Below are 7,732 nucleotides of genomic sequence, written 5' to 3'. Positions count from 1 at the left end.
GTCTATTTCCTTCCTCCCACTCCTCCCCTTTCTCCTCTTCTCCATTGTTGACATGACCTCAATGGCACATGAGACATGTCCCAGCATGCTTCTCAACTGCTGGTTTGTCTTAATCTAGCCCACTTTACCTCAATTTAACCCTGGATTTATTGACAACAATCAGACAGGATCAAGACTTTGGTCAATTTCCTGCTTATATCTGGTCACATATGTTTCTTACATGGCCTTGGAATGGAATCAACCAACTGGCCAAAAATCCTTTCAGTCGTTAAGGTCATAATTAATCCTTCAATAAATTGAATATATTTAATATTCTCTCAAAGTATGTCAGCACAAGTGTATATTCCAGTTGTTATTGCCCTTCAGAAGGGTCAAAATGTCACCAGAGATGCTGCCTGACCCGCTGAGTTACTCCAGCACTCTGTGAAATGTCACCTATCCATGTTCTCCACAGATGCTGCCTGACCCAGTGAGTTACTCCAGCACTCTGTGAAACGTCACCTAACCATGTTCTCCACAGATACTGCCTGACCCAGTGAGTTACTCCAGCACTCTGTGTCCTTTTAAGGTTAGAAAGTGGATGTGAGCTATCTTCTTGAAACATTTGTGTTTCTATATTTCCAAAGCAGAATGACTCACAAGCAAATAAATTTGGAATAGGAAGAAGTCATTCAGTACATTTATAGCAGAGCTGATCATATCCTTAGCCCTGTGTAGACAAAGTAACCATTCCTGTTGATCAGGCATCCACCTTTAAAATATTTTAGATACTGTTTCCTCCTCCCTTTGAGGAGAGTTCTAAACATTCATGACTTTCAGAAAAGATTCCATCTCATCTCTGTTTTAAACAGGAAATCCCTCATTTTTAAACAAAAAGTTAACTGGGAACATTAGCAGGTCAAGCAGCATCCACAGAGGAAGTGGAATGGTCCCAATGGTTAACGTTTTGTGTCGAGACCCTGTAACGGGATATGAAATGTTGATCAGCCCATTGCCTCTTCAGATGCTGCTTGACCTGTTGAGTTCTTCAAGCAGTTTTTATTTTGTTCCGGATTCTAGCATCTGCAATCTCTAATACCTCCTTTATTTTAAACACCGACACTTTAGTTCTAACTTTCCCCACAAGAATAATAATCAGTCCACATCCAATCTGTTTATTCCCTTGAGAATCTTTTATGTTTCTTTCAAGTCCTCTCCCCTTCGAAATTCCCATAGATACAAGGTTGGCCTGGCCAATATCTCCTCAAAAGACAATCTGCCCATTCAAAGGATTAGTCCAGTGAACCTTCTCTGAACTGCATTAAATGCATCCATGGGCTTCCATAAATAAGACCAAAGCTCCACTTAATTCTCCAGATTTAGTCTCACTATTACTCCATCTAACTGAAACATAATCTCCCTACATTTGTGTTTAATTCCCAAGCATTAAATTATAATAATCAGTTAGCTTTCCAAATTACTTGCTGGACCTGTATACTTTTGCAAATCCACCAGTCCCCTGTGCATCTCAGAGCTATGCAATCTCTCACCATGTAGATAATATTTATTTCTTATTGAAAATGGACAATGTTGCACTCTTCCAGATAATGGAGCTGTGGTTGAATGCATTTTGGTGAGTTGCTGCAGTACATTTTGCTATTGGTACACACTGCAGTTACTGCATACTGGTGAAGAGGGTGTGAATGTGTGGAGTGGTGACTGGGCCACCAGTTATACAGCCTGCTTTGGTCTGGATGCCTTTAAACTTTGGGTGTTATTGTAACTCCACTCATCCAGTCAAATGGCAAATATTCTTGATCTGTATTTTGTGAATAATGGAATTATTCATTCTCTCTGCAAATTGGTCAAATTTCTCCACTCCTGACCTGATGGAAGATTATCAGGAAGCATCTGAAGAGTTTGGCTGTAAAACAGTGCTGCTACATAAACCAGTCTCAAATTGGCTCCAGGATAAGTAATCTCCAGCAACCACAAACATGTTTTGTGGAGTGTACAACTCCAGCATGTGGAGAATTTCCCCACTTCCCATAGACTTCAGCTTTATCACACTCCCTCATGTCACACTCAGTCAGATGCTATGTTAGGAGCAGTAACTTGCACCTCATCTCCAGGATTCCCCCTCTTTTATCCAGTTTGGGTTATAGTGGGTCTTGGACCCATGGTGCTGGCATTGACTCAACAGAGCAGTATTGAATAGATTATGCAGGTGCGCTAGAAAACACAAAAGGAAATCTGTACATTTTCCCCGATAACTGAGAGAGTAATTTGAAAAAAATTATTGAAAAGCACACTGAACATTTTGAACATTTAGAAGAATAAATTTACTTTTGACAACTAGCACTAAATACGCGCCACAGATCGAATGTACCTCCACTCATATAACCAAAGTCTGTAGTCTCTTTTTTGCTCTGGTTTATTTTCACCCACATGTTTAGACCATAATGGTGTATCCTTATTGTTTTGATGTGTTTATGCTTTATTCTTAATTGTCAACTGTGTGTTTGTGTTGTCATTTGTGAGCGGAGCACCAAGGCACATTCCTTGTATATGCATACTTGGCCAATAAACGTATTCATTCATTCATAATTTGCTGTAACCGTGAAGAGGTTAGTAACACTGGCTAGTAAGAGGTTAGTAACCGTGAAGAGGTCAGTAACACCAATGGTACAATGGCTGATACTCTTCAATATGTTTAGTTCTAGCAATCAAAGGTACATATTTTGAAAAAAAGCTATCTTTACAGTTCATTTCCTTCTCATTACCATAGATCTCACAAAGCTCAACATATTTTCAAATTCATTTGTGAATAAGATAATTCCCGAGTCATAATGAGTTATAAAATCACATTTATATGTAATGCATGAAGTGCATGAAGAGGCAGGGAACAGAAATGACAAGCTGTCAGTAATATGTATTATTGTTTTATAATTCTAATGATTCAATATGTGACAAGCATCAAGCAAATTTACTAAAATATTCAACTCTTCACAAGGAGGGTAAATTACCATCAAATGACTGTTATTTGACTGCGAGCTACATTTAAAAAACTTTTTTTTAGAATGACATCAATAGATGCTATTAGGTGGTCTACAAATCTTTCTCTTCACTCGCAAATTAGAGTTGCTGGTATCAATAAGTAAATCACTGAGTTCTCATTTTTGCTCTCAAATAGAAACAAACGTACTGAAACAGAAAAAAATAGTTGTATACTTGAGCGATTTTTTAACCTCAACCAAATAAGAAATGCAGGAAATACTCATTAGACCAATTAGCATCAGTGGAGAAATAATATCTGGCCTTTCATCTCTCTGGACGTTCACTGATTAAAGTAATAATATCTGGCCTTTGACCTCTCTGGACGTTCACTGATTAAAGTAATTTTGGAAAACACCTTTCTCCATAAATGCAGATTGGCTTGATGTGTAGTGTAATAAGGAACTGCAGATGCTGGTTTACACAAAATGCTGGAGTAACTCAGCGGAACAGACAGCATCTCTGATTAGAAGGAATGGATGGCGTTCAAAGCCCTTCAGACTGTATATATCCAATATTTCATCTTTTTTAAATTTCAAATTTCCAACATCCAGACCATTATTTTTGTCAGTTAGTTTATTATTCTTGCAGTTACTGATTTTTCCAGTAACTCCTTTCCAACTAAGTTCTCAATGCTGAATATGTTCTCAGTGTGATCATTTAGTGAGACATTTGATCTTCACTATCTTGGAGAATCAAAGAAACAGTGCACAAAAGTCGGAATTTGTCTGTCTAATTTACCATTCATATAGTGCATTGTTTCAATGCCTTTTCATACTAAAGCCCAGAGATGAAGGTTTAAGAGTCAGCTCACTCTCTCTCATACAGCAGGTGAAAACACAGACACAGGTCTCCTTGTTTGCTTAGATGTGAATTAGCATTTAATAGACAATAGACAATAGGTGCAGGAGGAGGCCATTCGACCCTTCGAGCCAGCACCGCCATTCAATGTGATCACGGCTGATCATTCTCAATCAGTACCCCGTTCCTGCCTTCTCCCCATACCCCCTGACTCCGCTATCCTTAAGAGCTCTATCCAGCTCCCTCTTGAATGCATTCAGAGAATTGGCCTCCACTGCCTTCTGAGGCAGAGAATTCCACAGATTCACAACTCTCTGACTGAACAAGCACACAAACTACTACACAAACAGAGGAAAATAAAACTGAGAAAATAAAACGGGGCAAAGCTAAAATACGGTAATTGCTCTAAGTAGTTAAGTGAATAATGACTCATTAGATTTTCCAGTCTGTCTCCCACGTGATGCAAGGTGGACCGAGTGCAAGGCAAAGATTTTCAATCTTAGTTCATAGTAATTTATTTTAATGGTCTTATGGGTGCCACTAAAGTATTCCTATCTCAATTGCCTTCTAAAATGAAGTAACTATTTAGATTTTAATCTTAAACAGGGAACTTCAAACATAGTCTAAAATAAACAATAAACAAATGAGATAAGAAGGGTTACTTTAGTGGCAGCCATAAGACCATTAAAGTCACAATTAAACAATTTGAAAGTCAAAAACAAATTGCTGGAAGCACCCAGCAAGTCAGACAGCACCTGTGAAAAAATAGAAGTAACTGAGGGGTAACTTTTCCACACAAAGGGTGGTGGATGTATGGTCGGAGCTGCTGCAGGAGGTAGTTGAGACAGGGACCAGAGCAATGTTTATGAAACATTTATACAGGTACATGGATAAAGTAGCTTTAAAGGGAGATGGGCCAAATGGGCAGAACGGCCTGTATCTACGCTGTATGACTGACTATAATTTGGTCTCTCCTTTCAGTGTTATTAAACATTTTAATTCAATCAGATATATGGGCACAATAGTTTCTAAGGCTAGAGTAAAACTGGGCGCGTGTCGGAGATGGTAGCGATTAAATAAACTTGTAAAATCATAAATGCTCCCGGCTAATTCACTCTTTATGTCCCCAAATGACAAGCCAATTTGCTCAATAATCCCTTTAACGCGCATTGTTTAAACTGCTCTGATTACTGAACAGAGAAATAAAAGGCTGTTTGTTTGGATTTTTTGATCATTCAGAGTTTTGTTGTTTCAAAGAAACTCTCGCCGGTGTGTTCAGTGTGAATGTGCCCAAGACGTTTCACAGAAGACCAATATCAACAATCACTGGGAGGTGGGAGAGGTAACCACAAAATGGCCAAAGTAATATATGTTTACACTATGTTGTGTCATTGAGCCTCATGAGCAACTAGGTACAATGGGATGGGCCGAAGGGCCTGTTTCCATGCAATGTGGCTCTTTGACATTTGACACGGGTGGGACAAGTGTGAAACTGTGACAGGCATGACTTCGCTTGAACTGACAGCCGCATTTGACAAGAGGGGTAGAAACATAGAAACATGGAAACATAGAAAATAGGTGCTGGAGAAGGTCATTCTGCCCTTCGAGCCAGCACCGCCATTCAATATGATCATGGCTGATAATCCAAAATCAGTACCCTGTTCTGGCTTTTTCCCCAGATCCCTTGATTCCCTTAACCCTAAGAGCTAAATCTAACTCTCTCTTGAAAACATCCAGTGAATTGGCCTCCGCTGCCTTCTGTGACAGAGAATTCCACAGATTCACAACTCTCTGGGTGAAAAAGGTTTTCCTCATCTCAGTCCCAAATGGCCTACTCCTTATTCTTAAACTGTGACCGCTGGTTCTGGACTCCCCCAACATCAGGAACATTTTTCCTGCATCTACCCTGTCCAATCCTCTAAGAATTTTATATGTTTCTATAAGATCTCCTCTCATCCTTCTAAATTCCAGCGAATACAAGCCCAGTCGACCCATTCTTTCATCTTATGTCAGTCCTACCATTTGGGAATTAACCTGGTGAACCTACGCTGCACTCCCTCAATAGAAATAATGTCCTCCCTCAAATCAGGAGACCAAAATTGCACACCAATACTCCAGGTGTGGTCTCACCAGGGCCCTGTATAATTGCAGTAGGACCTCCTTGCTCCTAAACTCAAATCCTCTCGCAATGAAGGCCAACATGCCTTTAGCTTTCCTCACTGCCTGCTGTACCTGCATGCTTATTTTCAGCGACTGATGTACAAGCACACCCAGGTCTCGTTGCACCTCCCCTTCTAATCTGACACCATTCAGATAATAACCTGCCTTCCTGTTCTTGCCACCAAATTATATAACCACATTTATCCACATTATACTGCATCTGCCATGCTTCAGCCTACTCACCCAACCTGTCCAAGTCACCCTGCTGCCTCACAGTATCCTCCTCGCAGCTCACACTGCCACCCAGTTTTGTGTCATCCACAAACTTAGAGATGTTACATTTAATTCCCCCACCTAAATCGTTAATATATATTGCAAACAACTGGTATCACAAAATGCTGGAGTAACTCAGCAGGTCAGGCAGCATCATGTAAACAACTGGGGTCCTAGCACCGAGCCTTGAGGCACCCAACTAGTCACTGCCTGCCATTCTGAAAAGGACCCGTTAATTCCCACTCTTTGCTTCCTGTCTGCTAACCAATTCTCTATCCATGTCAACACCCTGCCCCCAATAGCATGTGCTCTAAATTTGCACACTAATCTCTTGTGTGGGACCTTGTCAAAGGGTTTATGAAAGTGCAGATACACCACATTCACTAGCTCTCCCTTGTCCATTCTACTTGTTACATGCTCAAAAAACTTCAAAAGGGGTCACAAAACATTTTCACATTCCCCCATATATTTCCGGACTTTTATATAGATGATTGACAACTGTATGTGGGGTTCACTACATGTTTAAGACGCATTGGTGGTGGATTGCGGACAGTCGCTCCAAGCCCACCTCGTTCCTCTCCCCCCCCCCCCCCCCCGCTCCCCTCCTTCCCCCCACCCCTTCCCCCCACCCCTCCTCCCCTTCCCCCTCCTCCCCACCCCTCCTCCCCTCCACCCCTCTTCTCCCCCATTTTCCCTACCGCTCCCCTGCTCCCCCACCCCTCCTCCCCCCCACTTCCCCTCCTCCCCCCACCCCTCCCCCCCCTCCCTGCTCCCCTCCCCCCCTTTCCCTTACCCCCCTTTCCCCTCCCCTCCCTGCTCCCCTCCCCCCTCCTCCCCCCTTTCCCCTCCCCCCCTTTCCCCTCCCCCCCTTTCCCTTACCCCCTTCCCCCCCCCCCCCTGCTCCCTTCCCCCTCCCTCCTCCCCTCCCTGCTCCCGGGCTTCAAGCGCCGCTGCGTGTGAACGCCACACACTGGGATGTGTCCGACCCGCTAGTGCTGATCCCCCCCCCCCCCCCCCTCCACACACTGGGAGCTGTCCGACCCTCTAGTGCTGATCCCCCCCTCCACACACTGTCGTGTCCGACCCTCTAGTGCTGATCCCCCCCTCCACACACTGGCGTGTCCGACCCTCTAGTGCTGATCCCCCCCTCCACACACTGGCGTGTCCGACCCTCTAGTGCTGATCCCCCCCTCCACACACTGGCGTGTCCGACCCTCTAGTGCTGATCACCCAATCCACACACGGACGGAGCGAGCCACTTTGTCCAGCCACATCATCCAACCATGGCAAAGTGCCTCACTCGCCTTCACCACAACCCACACCTCCACTGATTCAAAGCAGGACGGTTGCTTTTGTATTATTGCTCCTTTCTCCGTTCTTTGTTCAGCTGAGATTTGTGGTTGGATTTACCCAACACGTTTGAGGATTGGACATTCTTTGGCTCGTTAAGGTAAGGTACAAATTC

General features: G+C 43.1%; 1 protein-coding gene across 1 annotated transcript in view; it reads left to right on the top strand.

Annotated features, from left to right (window-relative positions):
- Nucleotides 1-7,404: 7,404 nt before the first annotated feature.
- drd2a (dopamine receptor D2a) overlaps nt 7,405-7,732 on the top strand; it is an 85,173-nt gene continuing 84,845 nt past the window's right edge. The window contains exon 1 of the mRNA XM_078427025.1: nt 7,405-7,717. The gene's annotated coding sequence lies outside the window, so the exon portion shown is untranslated. The remainder of the gene's footprint in view (nt 7,718-7,732) is intronic.

This window comes from Rhinoraja longicauda, chromosome 32, assembly GCF_053455715.1.
Source record: "Rhinoraja longicauda isolate Sanriku21f chromosome 32, sRhiLon1.1, whole genome shotgun sequence".
In the NCBI taxonomy this organism is placed as follows: domain Eukaryota; kingdom Metazoa; phylum Chordata; class Chondrichthyes; order Rajiformes; family Arhynchobatidae; genus Rhinoraja; species Rhinoraja longicauda.
Note: the sequence above shows the minus strand (reverse complement) of the source record. Positions and strands in the feature narration are given on the sequence as shown.